The 25,521-nt window shown below is 35.8% G+C and overlaps 1 long non-coding RNA gene across 1 annotated transcript; it reads left to right on the top strand.

The window, feature by feature from the left end:
* The first annotated feature begins 145 nt into the window (after nucleotides 1-145).
* On the top strand, nucleotides 146-21,279 carry LOC126585170 (uncharacterized). Its single transcript, XR_007610347.1, has 2 exons — nucleotides 146-383; nucleotides 21,056-21,279. It is a non-coding gene; the product is annotated as an uncharacterized LOC126585170 (long non-coding RNA).
* Nucleotides 21,280-25,521: the final 4,242 nt, after the last annotated feature.

The raw sequence follows: 25,521 nt of genomic DNA, 5'->3' as shown, positions 1-25,521 counted from the left end.
TAAAGTAGGAGTAGTCTCCATTGAAGATAAGATGAAAGAAAATTAGTTAAGATGGTTTGGGTACATGAACCAAGTATCTACAAATGCTATGGTAGAATAGGCGACTATGAGATAGAGGATCAAGGCAAAAGGGGTGGAGGAAAACTTAGGAAGACTTGGAAAAAGACTAGGAAACGATATGAAGTATTTGTAGCTAACGAAAGATTTGGTGCAAACCCGATCATAGTGGTGTACATTAGACCCCACTTAATGGCATAAGGCTTGGTTGTTGTTGTGTGTTGCTGTTGTAGTAAGGCCCAAAACATTGCATAAATTGGGGCTTGTACTCAAGAATATGAACGTAAAGCCTTACATTAGTTTTAAAACATCATGGAAAGGCGAAGGTGAAAACAAGTAGATTTATTGATGATTTTTTGCCACTCAGTACTACGATCTTGTGGTATTCCTTTCCACTTGGAAGTGGGAGGTCCTAGGTTCAAATCTCTTGGATGGCGAATTTGATACCGAATTAGGCTATCATTTGTGTGGCTTAGCCAAACTCCCCCTCCCCTTAGTGTAAAAATATCGATATATTAAAAAAATTATACAACTTTTCAAAATCGTCTAAAAATCGTGACTTTTTTTTTGTCTAAAATGTAATTTTTTATTTTCACAAAATATTTTATTGAACATTAATTAAATATTTATAAGGCATTTGAAAGTTGTTCTACCAATTATAGAGCCACAAATGCATTTCTCATAGATTATTTAAGCTGAAACCCAAAAATTAACTGAAAACATAATAGTTGCACATAAAACATTGCTGAAATGGGGTTTCACTCTCAAGAAATATTAACCGAAATTATTGCACTAATTTTAAAACCATCGTGGTGAGGATAAGGTTGAAACAAAAATATTTAATAATGATTCTTGTACGAATTTGCAAACTCGCCTAAAATCATGACCCACGTTTTTTGTGTTTGCAAATTTTCTATTTTTTTTCGTGAGCATTAAGAAAATCTCTACAGAGCATCTAAAAGTGGTTCTACTAATTTTTTGAGTCACTAATGTATTTCTAATAGAATATTTAAACCAAAACCCAAAAAGTAAGTAAAAAAATAGTAGTGAGGCCGAACATTGCCTAAACGGGGTGTATATTCATGAATATCAACAAAAAGTCTTACATTACTTTTAGAAACATCATTGTGAGGCAAAGGTGAAAACTAATAGATTTAATGAAGATTTTTACATGAATTTGCAAAACCGACTAAAAACAGTGAGCAACCACGTTTTTGTGAGAAATGCAGATCTTTTATCTTCCCAATGTTGTGGGAATAATTTACTGAACAATTATGTTGGCCATAGAGAGAGAGAAAGGTGCGGCAATAGAGAAGAAGAAGAGAGAGATGTGTAATTGTGGGTGTGTGCTATTCCACCTCATTGTGCCTTTATTTATAGTAGTAGGAAGGTTAATTCCTTACCCTTTAGGATTACAACATTTAATAGGCAATCTACTCCTAATAGGAATATAAGAGATATTCCAAGATATACTAAGATTTACACAATCACATTCCTAATATAATAGGACTGCAACACTCCCCCTTTAGTGTGTAAATACTTAAGTAAATAGTGCAACAGGTCTTCAATGACGAAGCAAGTACAGTTGATGAAGTCGTCGACACAATGAGCGAATGCGAGTCTCAAATCAACGGAAGAATGCATAACAAGTAAAACTCACAAAACCTCGGTATGGTAAAACCAAGGTGGGAGAAAAACCCATAAACTAAGGAGAAAAGTGAGAAGTTGCATTAAGTCAAAACTATACGTCATTTGGAAGCAAGTAGAAGAGCTTTCAAGGGTATGATCAACCCAGGATGGGTGCCTCGTTAAAACCTAGTTAGGTAGCAAAAACCCAGTAGAAAAAATGCTCATAATCTTAGGGAAAAAGAGTACATTAAGATCAAGTGAGTATACTTCTGGATACTCTCCCTGAGTTTGACATAACTTCCAAATGAGAACAACAAGCATAGCATATGAATAGTTAGGCATACCAATTCCTCGGACAAGCTTTTGGAAGGTTGACTTCGGCAGTGACGTCGTGTAGAGGTCGGCAAGGTTGTCTGGGATCGGGTTGCATGAATTCAATCTCATGATGCTTTGCTGATATAGATGTGGATGCAATATGTCTTGGTGTTGATTTCGTTGATGTATCATGGCTTGGTCAGGTTGATACATGCGGCATAATCTCCATGGATCGTCGTTGGGACTCAACGATGGATGAAAACACAGCAAGTACTTTGAATATGCTTAACAAGAACTCCTAACCATGTCTCACTTGTGACATAGTGAAGTAAGGTGAGTCTTGGAACGATTCGAAGATTTCGCAACTAAGGTCATATCATGGACCTCCAAGATATTGTGATATCCCTAATCGTAAAGACATAACCATTTAGGGATTTTACCTTGTGTGAGTTTGATAAGTAACCTGCGTCAGCATAACAAACAAGGCAAACATCATTTCAAGGATCAGTGGGGTTGGATCCGCTAAGATGCCTGTCTAAATACAATGAGCTAAGTACAACGAAGCACAAAGTTGAACTTAGATATGGAATTTCAGATTCCATAACCTCTTTAAGGGTCTCATTTTCATATAATGTATGGACGATCATAGGTATACTCAAAGGTAACACATTCGGGGTGTAGTTTGACCGGTAGACCAAAAATACCGTCAGAACAATGCTTCAACTTTGGGTTAAGGCATAAACAAGTTTTTCCAAGATCCTTCATCTCAAATTCCATATTCAGGTGCGAAGTAGTTTTCTCAAGCTCTTCCGGAGTCTTAGTGAGATTCGTGTCAACGACACAAACTGTAACTTTAACAATTTGGAAAAAGACTTCATAGTTTAACACGCAAGGGCATAATTCATCCCTGACTGATCAAATAATCACTTAGACGGGTATACCACATCCGTCGGATTTTTCAATCCATAAGTGATTGCCTCAAAACGAGTTAAGAGGGTGTTCTGTGGTTTTGGAACCATTTGAAATAGTCCATGTAATTCTTCGAGAACTTACATGTAAATCTCTGTATCTATATCCCCATGGAGAAACCTTGCACCGTAAGGCGTGCATCATATTGCACTATTTCATTCATCTTATAACGCTTCATTTCCCACTTGTAACACAACAGGATTACCTTAGGCAGTGTAGGAACGACAGGTCCAATACACACTTTGGTAAGAAATTTAACCTGGATTGTAACTTTAGTTGTCCACTCAATTCTATGTTGTCACTTAATCAACGGAACACGGTTCGATATTGTCGCTTTTCATTTATGTCTGTAGCTACCATATAAGTGAAAGCATCATCGATGATAATCTCATTTCAATTTCATTTAGCTCATCCAAACTAGTATACTCGACCAAGAACTTTAAGTCTCGGGAGAAATCCGAATTAATCTCATGAGATGGAAATGATTTGAGACAACGATCGAGTTTAGATTCATTGTTGTGCCTTGTCTTCCACTTCCAGGGAAGTGAATCCTATGAACCAAGTGATTCGGGACTCAAGTGTAGTGGATTTGAGTTTCTTCGGGAACTCAAGTGTGAGTGTTTTGGGACTACAAAAGTGAGTCAACGGTTCAAAGAAGAGAAATAAATTATTGAATCGTTAATGTCCAATAGTGGGCTTTAGTCCAATAATTTTGGATTAATTATTAGATTAATGGATTGCATGTCACTTTTATTAATTCAATATATCGGGACCATTCGGGGTCGATCGTAGAAGCAAAAATAATTATAACATTCGAGTTAAAATTATTTAGAATGCCAAAAATTAGTATTGGGTGGAAAAAAGAATGTAGCCCAACACCCTTTGGTTGGCTACAATACACGGTCCTGCAAAAATTGTAGGCTTTTTTAGCTCGGGTCATGGCTGCATGTGGTAGTAGGCCGAGAGAGAGCAACACATTTTGGCTGATAGTGGGTTGAGGAAAAGCAAATGTGCAGCCCATCTTGCAAAGCAAGTTGCAGGCTTGCAATTTTTGGGACGCAGGCTGTGTTAGAAATAGCCCAGCAGCCTTGCGCTGCTGGCGTTTCACGGTGAAGCCCAACACGTTTAGGCTTTAGCTTCGATGCAGAACTAGTCCGCAAGTATAGGCGTGCTGGTTTGTAGGCCAAGAGTTATAGGCCATTAGAAGGAAACCCAGGTCCAGGCCTGGTACTCAAGCACATGCAGCAAGCCCAGACAGAGGCTGCTGATGTTCGATAGATGTCAGATTGACGTCATTGGTGATGCTGACAAACTGCTGGCTTGGTACAACCTCCGGGGGAAACACTCGTTGGCCTCCCCTATACCCATTCCACCCTAAAATAAATGGAATTTGCCTTGAAATTGTGTAACCTGCACGGTGGGTGCAACATGGTTTGTGGTGGCGATCTATCAAATCTGAAGGTAACTCCGTTAACCACCACCACCACCATAAGGCTCCCCTTAACCTTAGGAACAAATCCCAAGCAGTGGAGGAGGCGTTAGAGCTACTATAGAGGTCGAATCGAGGACACCCAAATTCTAGGGCTTCGATGGATCGAGGGAAATTCAGAGCACTTTCCATTTGAATTGGACTTCAACTCATGTATGAAAATTACTCCGCTCATTGAGATCTACATGCCTGTAAAATTTGGTATTTTTTTTAAATAGTTGAATTTTTCGACATGTCGAGCGTGACTAGCCACCGTGTGCATCGGCGAGTGGGCCGAGACCCTAGCTAACCATCCTAGGCTAATTTTCATACCCCAATTCCATATATGACATCCATTTAGTGAAATCCCAATATTTTAATATAGTTTGATAGTTGATCGTCTAGTCGACCGGATCGACACCGAACTTGTTTCCCATCTTGTTTTCTTATTTCACTTTCAATTCGTTTAGCCCTTCTAAATTAAGTACTTAGTTCTTGTATTGTCTCTTCAAGCCGTTGCTATATTCCTTGGACTTCCACTCAATTCCGTTGAATAATCCGAAACTGGGTTTCTGCTGAGGTTCCATTGAGTGATGGCCTAAAATCCTTTCTAACTGGTGATTCCATTGAGCGATGGTCTGGAATCATATCCACTTGGATTTTGTTGAGTGATGGTTCAGAATTTTTTTTAATCTGCAATTTTTTTAATCTGCGATTCTGACAAGCTGCTGGCTTGGTACATTAGCTTAGTGCTTTTCCTAAAGAATTTTTTTCGATATCTAGGGTTTGAAAAACCCTAATATGCTTCTAATTTATTTAAATGCTTTGACTCACAATTCCACATAGCAATTTAATTGCGTAATGCATGAAACAAATATATATATATATATATATATATATATATATATATTGACAAATATATGAACATATAGAATATATAGATCTGAAGCAAAATATAAACATAGGGGGTTCATGCATCATGGGGAATGTTTTCATGCTTCACAGTCGTTTCAAATATCTTCCTTTATTTTAAGTGTATTTGATTGGCAGAAAACAATAAAAGCCTTTGAATTTGTAGAAGTTCCTTCTCGGAAAGTTGGAATTGCATCTCTAATCCATTGTATCACGTTCAACAAAGAAAGATGAATCAGTAGCATGTAGATCAATTCAATAAAATAATAAATTAATCACAAAAAGAAGGATTAAAATGCAATACTCTCCTGATTAAAGAATAAACTCTCTTTAGAGCAGCGTCAAGAGCGTGCTAATAACGTGTTGTAGGTATAATTTACTAAACAATTATGGAGGCCATAGAGAGAGAGAAAAGGTGCGGCAATAGAGAAGAAGAAGAGAGAGATGTGTAATTGTGGGTGTGTGTCATTTTACCTCATTGTGCCTTTATTTATAGTAGTAGGAAGGTTAATTCCTTACCCTTTAGGATTACAACATTTAATAGGTTATCTACTCCTAATAGGTATATAGGAGATATTCCAAGATATATTAGGATTTACACAATCATATTCCTAATCTAATAGGACTGCAACACCCAAAATTCTAAATGAGCCACAGATTTAGTTTTAATGGTATATTTAACTCGAAACCTAAAAATTCTAAATGAAAAAAAAATTGTAGTGAGGCGCAAATCTTTGCCTTAACGTGGAAAAGTTGTTCATTAATTTTAAGTACCTTACAGTAAGGCAAATGTGAAAACAAATGGACTAAATGATGATTTTCATAAGAATTTGCAAAACCAACAAAATACAATGAGTGTTAACTCTCGTAAAATATTTTTCGTGAGATTAAGAAATCTTTACAAGACATTTGGAAGTGGTTTTACCAATAGTTGAGCCACATATATATTTATAGTAGAATATTTAAGCTGAAACCTAAAAAATAAGTGAAAAAAAATTGTAATGAGGCCCAAAATGTTTCTCAAACAGTGTTTCACCCTCAAGAAATATCAACAAAAGCTCTTACATTAGTTTTAAAAACCGGGTCATCTAGATGTAGGCCTTATGACACCAAGTCAATTACTTGTTACAAAACTTTTAATTGCTAACAAAGACTCCACGCCTATAGCCGTATGCTGTCATGTTAATTAGTACTACGGTTTGGTGGTATACCTCTTCATTTGTAAGTGAAATGTTTTAGAGTCGATTATCTACAAAGGTGAAGTTAAACCACATTATTATTGTAAGCTCATTCTAAGATTTAGCCCACTCTTCTACCCCATAGTGTAGATTCAGTCGTTTGTTCAAATAAATAAATAAATAAAAGACGACTCCACATCTGCAGCCGTGTGCTTTGTGAAAGACTAGTATATTTCTCATTTGATTGCACTTTCGTTCTCTAAATCCAGTTCTTTTAGAGACCAATACCTTAATGAACTAGACATTAAGTCTATAATTATACCGAAAGACTTCATACGTATGTACTGTGCAAGTTGAGAATTAAGTCCCTCATTTAGTCTTCATTTATATCCAAACTGTTAGTCTGTTAATCTATTTATAAACATGTACAAATTGTTAGTACAAGAGTTATAAAAGCTTGCAATATTAAAAGACCTATACCCATACTACTTTATGAAAGTCGACATTCGCTCATTTTAATCGCACTTTGAAGATATTGCAGGAAATTACACACCCATCAGTGTGTTTATCATGTGATTATAATCTTGTACGATTGACAGACAGTCCATTTCGAACAAGAATTATAAGGGCTTAAGATTTGATAATATTTTTGTATGAATTTGCAAAATCACCTAAAAATCATGAATGTTAGCCCACATTTTTTTGTGTGAAAAATGCAAATTTTCTATTTTTCAAGAGCATTAAGAAAATCTTTATAGGGTATCTGAAAGTGGTCTACCAATTATTGAGCCACAAATGTATTTCTAATGAATACTTTAACCCAAACCCAAAAAGTAATAAAAACAAACAATAGTGAGGTCCAACATTGCCTAAACGAGGTATATACCCACATTTTTTGTGTCCGATTTTGCAAAACTAAAGAAAAATAGTGAGCAACCACATTTTTTGTGAGAAATCCAAATCCTTGATCTTCACAAAATATTTTTCGTTAGCATTAGGACAATATATTTATAAAGCATTTGGAAAGAGTTTTACCAATTATTGAGCCACAAATTTAGTTTTAATAGAATATTTCTGCCACAACCTAAAAAATAAATAAAATAATAAAATTGTAGTGAAGTCCAATTCTTTGCCTTAACAAGGGTCTATACTCAAGTATCGATGGAAAGTTATAAATTAATTTTAAGTGCCTCATGGTAAGGTGAATGTGAAAACAAATGGACTTAATGAAGATTTTTATACAAATTTACAAAACTGACAAACCACATTTTTTGTGAAAAATGCAAATGTTTCATTTTCTTAAAAATATTTCCGTGACGTTAAGAAAAACTTCACAAGATATTTGAAAGTGGTTTTACCTGTTATTAAATCCACAAATGTATTTATAGTAGAATATTTAAGATGATACTTAAAAAATAAATGAAAAAAATTGTAATGAGGCCCAAAACATTTCTCAAAGGATGTTTCACCCTCAAGAAATATCAACATAAGGTTTTACATTAGTCTTCAGAACCAAGTCATTTAGATGTAGGTCTTATCAAACCAAGTCAATTACATGATACAAAACTTTTAATTGCTAAAAAATACCCCACGCTCAGTTTCAACGCACAGAACAGATGTCGATGGAAAATGCGCACCCATCAATGTGTTTGATCCTGTCACTATCGTCATGTATACAAGATAGAAAGTCTTATTTTATGATATAAAATGTCTTTATTTATCGTATATGAGTTTTGGATTTTATTTATTTTTATTTTGTAATGGGAATTACATCTACAAGTTGCAGAATTGGCAGAACAGTTATACAAAGAAATCAACCCGATCAGCTAATTTAACAAATATTGCGCCACACCAATGAGATCAGCCATGTTCATATCAATGAAAGAGATGGGAAACTGATTTGTCGAAAGTAATATTAATTAAAGACCATAACTTGAACTAGCTTGTGCTTAATTTCTTATAAATAGGATAGCAGGTTTTACATTAGTCTTCAGAACCAAGTCATCTAGATGTAGGTCTTATCAAACCAAGTCAATTGCATGATACAAAACTTTTAATTGCTAAAAAAGACTCCACGCTCAGTTTAAACGCACATAGCAGATGTTAATGGAAAATGTGCACCCATCAATGTGTTTGATCTTGTCACTATAGTCTTGTATAAAAGTTAGAAAGTCTTATTTTATGATATAAAAAGTCTTTATTTATCTTAAATTAGTTTTGGATTTTATTATTTTTTTAATTTTGTAATGGGAATTAAGTCTACAAGTTGCTGAATTGGCAGAAGAGTTATACAAAGAAATCAACCCGAACGGCTAATTTAACAAATATTGCGCCACACCAATGAGATCAGCCATGTTCATATCAATGAAAGAGATGGAAAACTGATATGTGGCAATTAATATTAATTAAAGACCATAACTTGAGCTAGCTTGTGCTTAATTACTTATAAATAGGATAGCAGGTTTGAACTAAGCACCACATTCACAGCAACCAAATTAGATCATCAACAGAGAATAAAAAAGAGAGACCATCCCAATCCCAACTATACTATACGATATGGCTACACCTGTACTACCAAGCCCTTTTCTGCTGAAAGCAGATATCAACAACAGGTATTTGCGCTATCAACTTGATGCAGAAAGCGACCTTAATGAGATTGTCCAGTTTTCCGAGGACAATGAAAACAGCAGGTTCATAAAGTTCACCACCAAGAAGCCAAACAATGAGTGTTGGTATTGAGAAGTTTACTAACTCAATACCAAAATATATGGGTGATAAGTTTACAAACTCTATCACACCTCTCACTTTGCACTCTCAATAAAATTGGACAAAGAAATAGAGAAATGAGGGAAGCTACAAGCTTCGGCAAACAATGCACTTTGATATATTTAAAACAGTTTGCAAACACACTTTTGAAATGGAATGACAAATCAGAGACTTATACTAAAGCCTTACGGGAGGCTTATTTATACAAGCAGAAAATGAAGGACCACTCAAGTGCTATTAATAAAATAAACACAACAGCACACACAAACAGATCATATGAACTTTGGACAGTCTAGCACACATGTGCAGCTATCTTTCCAGCTTGCAATCAACATAGTTTCGGCTAGCACATCACATGGCAGCACACAGCTGCTGTCCTTCAACACACTTTCAGCTGGCACATGGAGGAAACTTTAGTCTTTGTAGTTGCAGCAAGTGTGAATACAACATGTAAAGAAACTAACAGCTAGCAGCTGCCATTTACAACCTGATTTGATTTGAATTTCCAACAATGAGGACTACGCCGACAAGAATTACGTGCATATCAAATGCTCCTACAACGGCAACTACTTGAGAAGGGTGGACCAAAACAGGCTATTGGTCCTGGCCGCAGCTGCTGACCGAAATGAAACCAAAGACAATTGGGCTTGCACATTGTTCAAGGTCGAGCCTGTCGGACCACCTGACAGCAACAACCTAATCACGCGCTGCCGATTACGTCACTTGCAAAGCGACCTCTTAACCAGGCCGTTCATTGAAAACAGATTCGAATTACGCCTCAACCAAAAAACACCTGATCCTAGAGGGGTGGATATCTACTCGGTCTCCCAAGTCAGATGTTGATGATCAGTATGCTTGATGTTTGTGGCACTAGTACATAACAACATATTTACCACGTCAATTCCATCACGGGCATCAACAACTCGTGGTAGAAACTATTCAATTACCACGGTCAAGTGTTGCTCGTGGTAGATAACATTAATCCACCACGGTTAGATTCCGGCCCGTTGTTAAAAGTGAATAATCTACAACAGTTTTTAATTCTGTGATGGAATATCAAAACCACCACGCGATATGCTCGTAGTGGTTACTTCAAACGACCACACCGCCTTTTGAAAATTCACCACGCCATCGGCCCGTGGTGGATGTTTTTATGTTTTTTTTAAATATATTTAGAATCATTATATTATTGATTATTTATTACTATATTGATTATTGATTGCAACAAAAAAATTTCTTTCATAATTTATTATTTATTATTATATTTGAAATACTACACTTCTGTTTAACTTTTAAATCCAATAATATCCAATAGTCCTAATTAAAAGTGATGCGGAGAATTTCAATCAATAAATGACATGGTTACAAATAATGATAAATAAAATCTACAAAACGTGGGAGGGAGGCAAGGAGACCTCCATTGCTTTTGTGACTACCCAGAACACCCAAATTTTGGTTTGTCTTCATTGGGATTTGAACAAAACAAATAAAAAGTGATAATTACAATTCACGAACTATGTAAAATAAAAATAGAACTATATATTTAAAATTTAAGATATCAAAATTTTACCATAATTACAACATAAAAACTTCTATGTATAATTTTATTTAAATTTATTAGCCCATTAATGGGTGTTGCACCGTATCAGAGTCCCAATATACTTATAGTTTTATGGCTATAAGAGAGTCCCAATGATGATATAATTGTAAAACAACTAACATATAATAAAGGTTAATATAATTTTTATTGGAAAGCTTAATTAAAAACCCACTAAGCGAGGAAACTGCCATTCAAGTTCCCACCAGTTGCTTGCAGTTATATTTGGTTATCCCCTCAATCCTTCTCTTCACATCGTTCTTTTTTTCTAGGACGCAAAAGATTATTCACTGATCTCTCTATATAAATTTGGTATGAATTGAGTGGTCTTGTAGTTGCATTTGGCTCTTTTGCGATACTCTCACGATCTCTCAAGCTCTCGGCCTTCTCACTATCTCTTTCTCTCAGTGAGTTTGATTTGGATTGTCTTTCTCTTTCAGGTTGGAATCTCGGTTTCAGACTATATAGTCTTGATTCTGGTATGTCAGTTTCGTAGGGTTTCTTTCTACGAATTTTCTTGGTGTTATTTCATCATTTTTCCACAAATTTGAACCCTATCTATTCTCCATAAGTTCTCTCGTTGTTTAGGGTTTTTTCGTTTTTTCTATGTTTTACTTCATCACTAATTGCTAATATTGTTGGAGGATTTTTTGTAATCGGAGCTATTCCAATTAGTACGCTGGCTTTTTTTTTTTGTCATTTGTTATCACTGATGATTTATAATGTAATTGTTGTTTTGGGATTTTGAGGAGGTGCGTTGATGATGTGCCATCAATGTCAGAGGAACAACAAGGATTGGGTAGTTCGCTGTAAAGAGTGTAAGAGGAAACGATTTTGTATTCCTGATCTGCTATATATTGCTTTAATATTTCTGATTATAACTTACGAAAGATCGATGTTGGGTTCGTAGAATCCAGTAAATGATATTTGATTTGGTTTCAAAAGGAGAAAAGGGTTACGATTTACATTCTTATCTGGTTGGTGATAGAATAATGTGCATTTGGTCTTGAAAACTTCTTGAATGGAGGATGTTGTATCTAGTACAATTGCCTGGCCATCAAAGTACGTCCGAGTTGGAGAGTAATTTTAGTTCGTACTTACACTAGAAAATGGTACTTTGACACTACATAGATAGTACTTTATGACTTCCGTTTATGTATTCATTTGGAAACTCAAGTATTTCTAAATTATGTTATAATATTATCAAGTATTTTTTATGTGCTTATTATATTGTAGTAAATATGCAATTTTGTTGGTTATTCTATACTAAAATATATAAATACAAATATATATATATATATATTTGTTAAATATTTTTTTTTTAATTTTGGAAAATACTTTATCACGGGCATTAGCTGTGGTTAATTAGTAATCGACAACGGTCATAGCACGTGGTGTTAGATCTCAATCTACCACGGGTACAATTCGTGGTTATATTGCAGTTGACAACGGGCATAGCTCGTGGTAGAAAATGAGACTTTTTATCACATTCAGAATACTAACGGGCACAGTGTCCGTGGTAGATTGCAATTTATCACGGGCATTAGCTGTGGTTAATTAGTAATCGACAACGGTCATAGCACGTGGTGTTAGATCTCAATCTACCACGGGTGCAATCCGTGGTCATATTGCAGTTGACAACGGGCATAGCCCGTGGTAAAAAATGAGACTTTTTATCACATCCAGAATACTAACGGGCACAGTGTCCGTGGTGGATTGCAATTTATCACGGGCATTCACCGTGATAGATGAGCTTTTTTCTTCGAGTGTGGGTAACGTCTCTGGAAACCCTCACGAGACTTCACTCATCCCATTTGGGTCACCTATGGATTTAAAAGGCTTGTTGCATGTGCAAATGCAATCGTGTTCCCCACGAATGTGGCATTGGTTTTCATCACTACTTTTTTCCTTGTTTTTAGTTTTTGAATTTCGCTGTAATTCGTGTGTTTATAGCAATAATAATAAACTCATGTCTTATCTTTGTGTTTGGATAAGTCATCTGCAAGTGTATGATTCACTAGCTTTTAGTGTAATCCGTGTGTTTGTTGCAATAATAATAAAGATTAGTAATTCAGTTGTCTAACTAATCTGCATGTCTAACTAATCTGCATGTTGAAAACTCAACGAAGTACCCGAGATATCTTTTTTATATATCTAAACCATAAATTTGGATTTAGGGATCGTTAGATATAACCAAACACAAAGTTTGTAAAATTCAAATTTCGGTTAATCATTTTTTCAGAGGGACTCAAAGTTCACGAGGGGAATTGACGACGGAGCTCACAAGGGGAGAGTATTTCTTTTTTGCAGCAAACGGTAAAAACGGTGGTGAAAAACTCGGGAAAATTGTCCTTTAAGTGTCGTTTTTTGCAGCGAAGAGCAGGTATCCCATGTCTTTATAAATTCCTCCTTCCTGCATTTCTTCTCGGGTACAATTGGCAGATATCTTCCCAAGGGCTTTAGGAAAGAGTGCTACTAAACCCAACCCCTTTTCTTATCTTCCCACCCTACTTATTTTGTCACCCACTATTAAAAGTAAAAACAATGAGATATTATCTCTACACCCCCCTTTATTCCTAAAATAACCTTAATATTTTAAATTCCTAACAATAAATAAAAGATAAAATAATAATTATTTATTTTTTTGGTGATACCAATGGAAATTTTTTGGTGATACCAATGGAAAACTTGAGATGTCATTTTGTATCCCAGCTAGAGAAGGTTGTCGTGGGTTGGATTTGGACAAGAGAAGATGTCTCGTGCACGGCATATGGAACAGGTGACATGTTTTAGTCGGGTTGCGCATATGGAGGAGTGGCGCGGGTCGCCTCTTCCCGGATCTGCAGAAGGCCAACCTACAAATAACGGGTTCGTGGATTCGTAGTGAGTGTTTTAGCCATGAGTTTTATCTTTGCGTGAAAGAAGTGGAGGACGACGGGGAGCTCCAATACTAAAGCAGTGGTTGTCCTGATGGATATGGAAGAAGAAGAGGAAAAAGAATGGAAGGGGATGTAGGGGACGATCTAGGCATGGTTCTTACTTATAGTCTTCTTCCTCCTTTTTTTTTTTTTCTAAACTTTTTTTTATATATATTCAAATTGAATGTTTTTTAGGTCTTACTTTGTCAAAATCCTTTCTTGTTTAGGTCCTTCAAAGTCATTTTGCAAGAGGATAAATTTGCAAACAAAATATTTAATTTAGAGTGGGTGGAGAAATAAGACATCGGGGTGGGAGTAGCAACACTCTTAGGAAATTAGGAGTAATAATTTTTTAGTTAAAATGGTTCTTGAGATTTGCATAACTCTTCATTTTGGTTCCTGATATTTGAAATCGATAGAATTGGTCCCTGAGTTTATCCACAATCAATCATTTTCGTCATTCCGTGAAAAATCTCCATAAAATAAAGATAAAATGACAAAAATACCCTCAATTTTTGTCAAATCATGTTGGCCTATTATTTATTACATTGAGGGTAATTTTATCATTTTAATTATTATTTAACACAATTTTTCACTGAATGACCAAAATGATTGATGGTGGACTATCTCATGTACCACTTCTATTGATTTTGAATCTCAAGGACCAAGTTGATAAGTTAGGCAAATCTCAATGACTTCATTTTGACTAAAAAGCCTTATTTATGACATTTACTATCCAACTTCAAGGGACTATGCAGAATTAATATGATTAAATCATTTTTTTATAAATACAAATTATAGCGTTTATGAAATAAATATAGTTAGTTGTTAAAAGGGAGAGATCATTGGAATTGAAGTCACACCAACGTGCATTTACATGATTATAAGAATCATCTACGATATTGATAAAATCATATTCTATTACTTTGATTTTATGAATGACTTACTTTCTTTGATATGATGTGCGAGATGAATTGATTGTGACCATTATTATGGTAGTATTATTATGTATGTAGTTTTTACTATATAAATGTATATCGGTGTTGAAATATCTCACATCAACTATATCTCTAAGTACAGAAGAGTTTAAATATCCTATCCTCACTCCATCTAACACCAAGGCCTTTTGTGATAAAACCTCACACCTGACGGATTGTGCGGGTAGTAATTACCAAGTTGGGACTATATCGATATTGTTGAATGTGGACCCTAAGCCCGTCTCTTTGATAATTCTACAATAGCAGATTTCATACTTTGTTTATCGACCCCTCAGAACATAGCGAGAATCAGGAGAACCTCAGTGGTGGCAAGTGGACTTGGCAGTGAGGTGTCATCTTTTGGATTTTGGGTGATGATTCCTCAACTACATATTTATTTTGTCAGTAATATTTGCATGATCGCACTCTTGATTATGCATAGCACTACACTTTTATGTGTTTTCTGTTGTATGAAACTTCGAGCTGCTCTTGTGAAATCACGTTCCTGGATTTCATTATTATAATCTACGTATTGGTATTATAGAGATTTTATATTATTTTTTGGGAAATTAATTATTTAAAATCCGTTGACCATTCGAGGTCACAATTTATATTGTTGAATAGATATTGAGATCACGAACGCATAGGCGAAAGCCATTTGTGAGTTCGGATTATAATGGTATAGTTATGGACGTTTGAAGTTGTTGCAAAAAAAAAAAAAAAGAGATGAAAAAGCCACGGGAGTGGTTGAAGGAGAAAAGAAAAAGGAAAGCCACGAGAGTGGTGAGAAAAAGAGGGAAAAGAAAAAAAAAGAAACAGAGGAGGAAAAGGAGGGACCAATGGGGGGAAGAAGGAAAAGAAACAGGGAGGAGAGAAGGAAAAAGGGAGTTGCGAAAGAGAAGGGGGAAAAGAACGTTCTTCCACATTATTCCTAGCTTTGCAAGGAAAGAAAAAGAAACAGGGAGGAGGTGGCTCTTCCATAGCTGTTGGAAGAAAATCCTTCTTTCTTCAGGCAAAAATCAGAGAGAGAGGAGTTAGAGAACGTGATTGTGAAGGAAGGATTCAGAGATTTAAATGGTAAATTCCTTGTTACTTCATTATCTTGATTTTCGAATTTAACTTTCTTAAGTTGAATTGAAACTGCCATGATATATTGGAGTTCTTAATTCTATTTAGGGTTTCTATCATTCAATGAACTAGTCTAAACATGAATTAGAGTTGGGTATTTCGGATTGGGTGTGTAGATCAAATTTCTTGATCAAGGGTTTGGTTCAAAAGGTCAATTTCTTGTTAATTTTGAGTCATGTTAGTTTTGGATGTTCTATACATGACTTCTAGACTACCTGGAAGTATTTTGGGATTTGTTATATGAATTGGAAGTGGGTTGTTACGTAAGCTGCAGAAAATTGATTTCTTTGCAAAGAAAACTCAAGTTTCGAGTAGCCTTCTTTGGCTCTTAATTTCTAGGCCTTCATGTGCTTCTTTGGAAAAAAAAATTTAGAGTGTTGAAAGTACATATGTTCATGGTCGTAACCCAATTGTTTTCACTTCGATCCGTTGAGTTTTGGTTGATCAAAACCTTATTTAAACTTGGGTCGCGAGCTGCCAAACAGCAGCAGAAAATTGGGTGTCCAGTTTCAAGACTCCATTTTTCTTTTGGCATAACTTCCAATTTAGAGCTCCGTTTGCTACAAACTTTGTATGCTTTTAAAGTACAGAACACAAGCTTCAAAACCCATATTATATTACATGATTTGATTTAGTTTTGAATGTTCCAAAGGGAGCCTAAACTTGGTCCAATCGTGCTGTTTTCTGCAGATTTTGTGGAGAAGCAGAGTACTGTTTTTGCCACACCTAGTTTCTTTCCAGATTCCTTTCTAATCTTCTTTACTACTAATTGAGTGATGGTATTAATATCATTTGTGGATATGAAATGGTTTTATAAATGTGTTTTCTATTAAAATGTGATTCTTTTATAATTGGCCATCAATCTATTTTTATTAAATGTGATTTGATTCATGGATGGGTATTATTTGTGAAAGTGATTTGAATTGCATATTGAAATGTGAATTATATATATATATATATATATATATATATATATATATGTATATGTATATATGCCATAGACCCATGTTAATTAAATGTGAATTCTATTGAAGTGTTATTTTATTTTTGGTCATTGATCTATTTTCATTAAGTATGATTTGACTTGTGCATTGGAAATATGGTTTGTATTGTATGATTGGATTGAGGTGATGAAATGGGAGGGCTAGTAGTGGACCATTAACCATTGTTATGGGGTTGGTTGCCTTCGAAACATGTTTCAACCCTCGTGTCATTATTCATCCTCGTTTCGTTGAGTCTTTGTACCTTGAGTAACTTGATCCATGTCTTGTTTTATTGATTGATGTTACACATTCTACTCCGCGATTCCGTTGAGTGATGATCCGGAATTGTATCCTGGTTTGGATTCCGTTAAGTGATGGTCTAGAATCCCTTCTACTCCGCGATTCCGTTGAGTGATGGTCCGGAATCCCTTCTACTCCGCGATTCCGTTGAGTGATGTTCCGGAATCATATCTGACTTGGGTTTCACTTAGTGGTGGTTATGCAGTGTGCTCCACGATTCCGTTAAGTGATAGTCCGGAATCGTATCCACTTGGATTCCGTTAAGAGCTGGTTCGGAATCCCTCCTACTTCGTGATTCCGTTGAGAGATGATCCGGGATCGTGTTCACCTTGGGTTTTATTGAGTTTGGATCGAGATAGCTTCAGAGACGAGGCTTCGGTCGAACTATGTTGCTCTAGCCCTACCTTTCATGGTGTTATATGAGATTATGATTATGAGCTGTTGTGATTTTTTCCAGACGAACCGTTAGATGTCTGGGTGAATCCTTCAGAGTTGATAGAGTTCCTTGGTTAAATTTGTGAAATGATATGTTATTGCATTCATTGATTAAACAATTAAATGCTAAGACCATGTATCTTTGATTCATGATTAATTAATTGATATGATTGTGGAATGACGTTGGGTATGATTGAGATTAATATGATTAGAGTAATTGATTAATGTGACTTGAGAATAACATTGTGCTTTGTTGGTTCTTTGATATGTTACATACTATGATTTGCGGTATTATGTGAAACAGAGTGATCTATATGATGGATGAATTGGAAAATATATGTGTGAGAATGGGTTACATTACATGCGTGTATGAAAGATGATAATCGTTGTTGACGTAAGGTTCATGTGTAATATGGTGCCTTATGATTTTTTGTTAGAAGTTGGAAAGATTAGAGTTGACAATTGTGGAACTACGAATGGCTTGATCCCTATTGAGGGTACGTAGGCAGTCTAACGAAGATGTTAGATGCGGCCATACAGTATACACAAAATTATTATGCATCTGGATCTTGAATTATATTTTGTACATATCCAAAAGGCGGGGTATGTTGAGGGACGTCACGTATCGATCTTGGACGTATGTCGGGATTGGGGCATGATAGCTCTGATGTGATGTGATAATAATGGGATCTAAACCCTGAATATATGTTCCAAGTAGGGAGGTTGATTAGGAAAATTTGTAGAAACTTTTGATTTATTATTAATGAATGTTTTGATTCAAATTCATTCATATCGCAATCATCTTACTATGGCTTCGTTCTTAAGTTAGCTTGTGAAGTCATCCCTCAATGGGGCCATATGGTCAATTTAGTGACATCCAGGATATCTCGACCTCGTAACTTGTGTTATTGGGGTCGGGGTGTCAAAATGATTGATTAACAACGAGGACATCCGAGGTAATATGAAATTCCGTTCCTAAATTTCACTATTGTAATTTACGTATTTCGTATTCGCAGCATCTTATAGTATTTTTGTGAATTTAAATTAATTTTATATTTTAATTACTTAATTACAAAGTTTGAAATTTTCAAAATAATCATTTAAAATCCATAGACCTTTGGAGGTCACGCTTAATGTTTTCTAATTGAGCTCAACCCCACGAGCGCATAGGCGAAGGCCATTCATGAATCAGGACGAGAAAGGAGACGTTATAGACGTTAGAAGTTTCTGAAAAAAAATAAAAAAATTAGAAGCTGCCAGATAACAGTAAGAGAGAGAGTAAGTTGAGGTTGCAGGAGAGAAAAGGAGGGGGAGTGACCAACGGGGGAAGAAAGCAAGAAAAGGAAAGGAGGGAGGAGAGAATGGGAGAATCAGATCCCCTCTTTGACCCATTTTCCTGCGTAACCCAACCCAGTTCGGGTAACGATTTTTCGTCGGTTTTTTGGATGAACCACGTCAAACAACCTCCTAGGGAAACACTCCATGGCCTCCCCTCTACCCATTCCACCCCAAAATAAATGGAATTTGGCCTTAAAATTGTGAAACCCGCACGATGGGTGTGACAAGGTTTGTGGTGGCGATCTATCAAATCCAAAGGTAACTTCATCAACCACCACCACCATAAGGCTCCCCACAACCTTAGGAACAAATCCTAAGCAGTGGAGGAGGGATCGAAGTTACTATGGAGGTTGAATCGAGGACACCCAAATTCTAGTGTTTCGGTGGATCGAGGGAAATTATGAGCACTTTCCATCCGAATTGGACTTCAACTCAGTTATGAAAATTACTCCCCTCATTGAGATCTACATGCCTATAATATTTGGTTTTTTTTATTGAAATAGTTGAATTTTTCGGCGGGTCGGGCGCGGCTGGCCAACGCGTGTGTCGGCTTGTGGGCCGAGACCTCACCTAACCATCCTAGGCTAATTTTGATACCTTGATTCCGTATATGACATCCGTTTAGTGAAATCTCGATATTTTAATATAGTTTCATAGTTGACCGCCTAGTCGGCCGCCACTTGGTTATTATATGAATTAATGATCCGACCGTTGGATCGACACCGAACTTGTTTCCCATCTTGTTTCCTTATTTCACTTTTGTTTTGTTCAGCCGTTCCAAATTGAGTACTTGGTTCTTGTATTGTTTCTTCAAGCCATTGCTATATTCCTTGGACTTCCGCTCGGTTCCATTGAGTAATCCGGAACTGGGTTTCCGCTGGGGTTCCATTGAGTGATGGTCCGGAATCCCTTCTAACCTGTGATTCCTTTGAGTGATAGTCTAGAATCGTATCCACTTGGATTCCGTTGAGTGATGGTTCGGAATCCCTTCTAATCCGCAATTCCAATGTATGATGGTCTGGAATCGTATCCACTTGAATTCCGTTAAGTGATGGTCTAAAATCCCTTCTAATCCACGATTCCGTTAAATGATGGTCCGGGATCGTATCCACTCTGATTTCGTTGAGAGGTTCAGAATCCCTTCTACTTTGTGATTTCGTAGAGTGGTTCGGAACCCAATGTTGATGGATTTCGTTGTGTGGTCTGAAATCGCATCATTTGACTTGTTTGTTACTTGGATTTGATTTCAGCTTCAGAGATGTAGGCTTCGGCCAAACTATGTGGCTCTAACCCTGCATTTCGATGTATTGTATGTGTTATTGATTGCTGTGATTATTGAATGGTGTTCGGAAGCATATGTGTGTGTGAATGGCAAGATGACTAGAGAATATTATTGTGCTTTGTCGAATGTTCCTTGAGATGTTGCATACATGAATCGTGGTATTATGTTGAGACATAGTGATTGATGATTGTTTGAGAGTAGTGAAAGATGAACTATGAATGACTTGATCCCTGTTTAAGGTACGTAGGCAGTCTAATGAGGAGATTAGATGCAGCCATAAAGTATATGAAAAATTACCACGCAGTTGGACTGTGAGTTGTGCTTTGTACATATCTCGGAGGCGGGGTATGTTATAAATACATGTAATTGGTGACGTCACACGTCGATCTTGGACGAATGTCAGGATCGCAGCGTGATAGGTAAAGTAGGAGGGGTCTCCATTGAAGATAAGATGAAAATAAATTGGTTGAGATGGTTTGGGTACATGAACCGAATATCTACAAATGCTATGGTAGAATAGGCAACTATTAGATAAAGGCTCAAGGCAAAAGGGGTGGAGGAAAAGTTAGGAAGACTTGGAAAAAGACTAGGAAATGATATGAAGTATTTCTAGCTAGCGAAAGATTTGGTGCAAGCCCGATCATAGTGGTGTACAGTATACCCCACTTAATGGCATAAGGCTTGGTTGTTGTTGTGTGTTGCTGTTGCAGTAAGGCCCAAAACATTGCATAAATTGGGGCTTGTACTCAAGAATATTAACGTAAAGCATTACATTAGTTTTAAAACATCATGGAAAGGTGAAGGTGAAAACAAGTAGATTTATTGATGATTTTTTGCCACTCGGTACTACGATCTGGTGGTATTCCTCTCCACTTGGAAGTGGGAGGTCTTAGGTTCGAATCTCGTGAATGGCGAATTTGATACCAAATTAGGTTGCCATTTGTGTGGCTTAGCCAAACTCCCCCTCCCCTTAATGTAAAAATATCGATGTTCAAATTTTCAAAACTGTATAAAAATCGTGACTTTTTTTTTTGTCTAAAATGCAATTTTATATTTTCACAAAATATTTCACTGAACATTAATTAAATATTTATAAGACATTTGAAAGTTGTTCTACCAATTATAGAGCCACAAATGCATTTCTAATAGATTATTTAAGTTGAAACCTAAATTAACCGAAAACATATTAGTTGGGCATAAAACATTGCTAAAATGGGGTTACATCTCAAGAAATATTAACCGAAATTATTACACTAATTTTAAAACCATCCTGGTGAGGATAAGGTTGAAAAAAATAAGGAAAACTAATGAAAAGGGCTTGAAAACTTTGAGTTTTAATGATAAGGACAAAATAAAGGGTAAAGTGAATAGTACCAGGATTGACTTTTTAGTGTAAAAATGTGATTTTTCATTAAAGTGAACAGTACCAGTGCTTTTCGTTAAAGTTCCCAAAAAAATATATTTAATAATGATTCTTGTACTAATTTGCAAAATCGCCTAAAATCATGACCAACATTTTTTGTGTTTGCAAATTTTCTATTTTTTTGTGAGCATTAAGAAAATCTTTATAGGGCATCTGAAAGTGGTTCTACTAATTTTTGAGTCACAAATGTATTTCTAATAGAATATTTAAACCATGACCCAAAAAATAAGTAAAAAAATAGCAGTGAGGCCGAACATTGCCTAAACGGGGTCTATATTCAAGAATATCATAAAAAAGTCTTATATTAATTTTAGAAACATCATTGTGAGGCAAAGGTGAAAACTAATAGATTTAATGAAGATTTTTATATGAATTTGCAAAACCGACTAAACAGTGAGCAACCACATTTTTGTGAGAAATGCAGATCTTTTATCTTCCCAAAATATTTTGCGTTAGCATTAAGAGAATATTTGTAATGCATTTGGAAAGGTTTATATTTGTAATGCATTTGGAAAAGTTTCTACAATTTATTGAGCCACATATTTAGTTTTAATGGTATATTTAACTCGAAACCTAAAAATTATAAATGAAAAAAAAATTTGTAGTGAGGCCCAAATCCTTGCCTGAACGTGGGAAAGTTATTCATTAATTTTAAGTACCTTACAGTAAGGTGAATGTGACAACAAATGGACTAAATGATGATTTTCATAAGAATTTGCAAAACCAACAAAATACAATGAGTGTTAACTCTCGTAAAATATTTATCGTGACCAAGGAAGAAAATATCGGTAATATCGGAAATATCGGTAGTCCGAAAACACGGAAATATCGATGGAAATATCGGGATAATATCGATATCGATAAAAATTACATGGAAACCACGGAAATTGTAAGAAAAACTTGGAAATTTTTATTGAAACTTTGCAGGATGTTTATTTAGTCAATTATCTATTAGTTTATCACAAAAAATGGGAAGAAAATGCATTGCATGATGGATTTAACTGATTTAAGTTGATTATATAGCGAGTTGGCAAACATTGTGAGTGTAGAAAATATGTAGTAATTAATAAAAGAAGTTTAAACACACCATAATCATTTATATATTATGAATTAGTATAGTATTTTACACTTTATACATTGCATGGTATGATACATGAGTGACTTATTACCCTTTTTTTATTTATTTAAGAATTATATGGTTGTGGGGGTTTTATTTAAAATTTATATTCAAGATGCTCTTAAATTATGTAAAATTGTAATCGAAAACAATAATTTATAATTTATATAAGATATATATATATATATATTCCACTTTATAAACCGTCCACCTCACCTTGCTATTTCCCATCACCCATCCACCTTGGGTGGTTTTCATGATTAAAACCATCTCAAAGTCCATGGTTTTCAATTTTTAAACTATCCAAAAACGTCAACATCTGCTATCTCACATTACCCAATTTTTTGAGTCCTCAACTTGCACAACCACCGCATATTATTCACACTCTCTCATCTCTGCTCTCACTCACTCTCTCTCTCTCTTCGCACTCTTTCACCTCCGCCTCTGCCTTCGCACTCTCTCATCTCTGCTCTCACTCTCTCTCTCTCTCTCTTCGCACTCTTTCATCTCCGCCTCCGCCTTCCTCACCGATCCCACCGACGACAACCCCACCTCTGTCGTTGACTCCAGCGACGACCACCACGACCCCCAATCGCCCCCAAACCCCAACCTCAACCTCCACAACAACCACCCATTCTCCTCCCCCCCGGAGCCCGCCCCGCAGGCGCCGCGCTCGCCTCCATCTCTGTTCCACGTCTGCTTCAACCAAGACCACGCCTGCTTCGCCGTGGGGACAGACCACGGGTTCCGGATCTACAACTACGATCCGTTCCGCGAGCTCTTTCGCCGCGACTTCGACAACGGCGGCGGAATCGGCGTCGTTGAGGCGCAGATCTTAGGTCTGAGTCTGCAATAGATCTGGGTAGTGCGACGACACAGCCTCGGCTACCTTTCCGACGAGATTGTTTCGATAATATCGAATATATCGCGATATTATCGATATTATCGATAATATCGCGATATTTTGACGAAAACCATTTGGATACCTATTTAAATATCCATTGCGCAAAAAACCGATAATATCGGCGATATTTCGCCGATATTATCGGCATTTTCTTCCATGATCGTGACATTAAGAAAATCTTTACAAGACATTTGTAAGTGGTTTTACCAATAGTTGAGCCACATATGTATTTATAGTAGAATATTTAAGCCGAAACCTAAAAAATAAGTGAAAAAAAAAATTATAATGAGGCCCAAAACGTTTCTCAAACGGTGTTTCACCCTCAAGAAATATCAATAGAAACTCTTACATTAGTTTAAAAACCGAGTCATCTAGATGTAGGCCTTATGACACCAAGTCAATTACTTGTTACAAAACTTTTAATTGCTAACAAAGGCTCCATGCCTATAGCCGTATGCTATCATATTACTTAGTACTACGGTCTGGTGGTATACCTCCTCATTTGTAAGTGAAAGGTTTTAGATTCAATTATCGTCAAAGGTGAAGTTGAACCACATTATTATTGTAAGCCCATTCTAAGGTTTAGCCCACTCTTCTACCCCTTAGTGTAGATACAATCGTTTGTTCAAATAAATAAATAAATAAAAGACGACTCCACATCTGCAGCCATGTGCTTTGTGAAAGACTAATATATTTCTCATTTGATTGCACTTTCGTTCTCTAAATCCAGTTCTTTTAGAGACCAATACCTTAATGAACTAGACATTAAGTCTATAATTATACCAAAAGACTTCACACGTATGTACTGTGCAAGTTGAGAATCAAGTCCCTCATTTAGTCTTCATTTATACCCAAACTGTTAGTCTGTTAATCCATTTATAAACTTGTACAAATTGTTAGTACAAGAGTTATAAAAGCTTGCAATATTAAAAGACCGATACCCATACTACTTTATGAAAGTCGACAATCGCTCATTTTAATCGCACTTTGAAGATATCGCAGGAAATTACACACCCATCAGTGTGTTTATCATGTGATTATAATCTTGTACGATTGATAGACAGTCCATTTAGAACAAGAATTATAAAGGCTTAAGATTTGATAATATTTTTGTACAAATTTGCAAAATCACCTAAAAATCGTTAGTGTTAGCCCATGTTTTTGTGTGTGAAAAATACAAATTTTCTATTTTTCAAGAGCATTAAGAAAATCTTTATAGGGCATCTAAAAGTGGTCTACCAATTATTGAGCCACAAATGTATTTCTAATAGAATACTTTAACCCAAACCCAAAAAATAATATAAAGAAAAACAGTGGTGAGGTCCAACATTGCCTAAACGGGGTATATACTCAAGACTATGAACATAAACTCTTGCATTAATTTTAGAAACATCACACTGAGGCAAAGATGAAAACTAATAGATTTAATGATGATTTGTGTACAAATTTGCAAAACTAAGGAAAAATAGTGAGCAACCACATTTTTTGTGAGAAATCCAAATCCTTAATCTTCACAAAATATTTTTCGTTAACATTAGGTCAATTTATTTATAAAGCATTTGGAAGGAGTTTGACCAATTATTGAGCCACAAATTTAGTTTTAATAGAATATTTCAGCCAAAACCTAAAAAATTAAAAAAATTAAAAAATTGTAGTGAAGTCCAATTCTTTGCCTTAACAAGGGTCTATACTCAAGTATCGATGGAAAGTTATAAATTAATTTTAAGTGCCTCATGGTAAGGTGAATATGAAAACAAATTGACTTAATGAAGATTTTTATACAAATTTACAAAACTGACAAACCACATTTTTTGTGACAAATGCA

Source organism: Malus sylvestris, chromosome 10 (genome assembly GCF_916048215.2).
Source record: "Malus sylvestris chromosome 10, drMalSylv7.2, whole genome shotgun sequence".
Taxonomy (NCBI): domain Eukaryota; kingdom Viridiplantae; phylum Streptophyta; class Magnoliopsida; order Rosales; family Rosaceae; genus Malus; species Malus sylvestris.
This window is presented reverse-complemented; position numbering and strand designations above follow the sequence as displayed.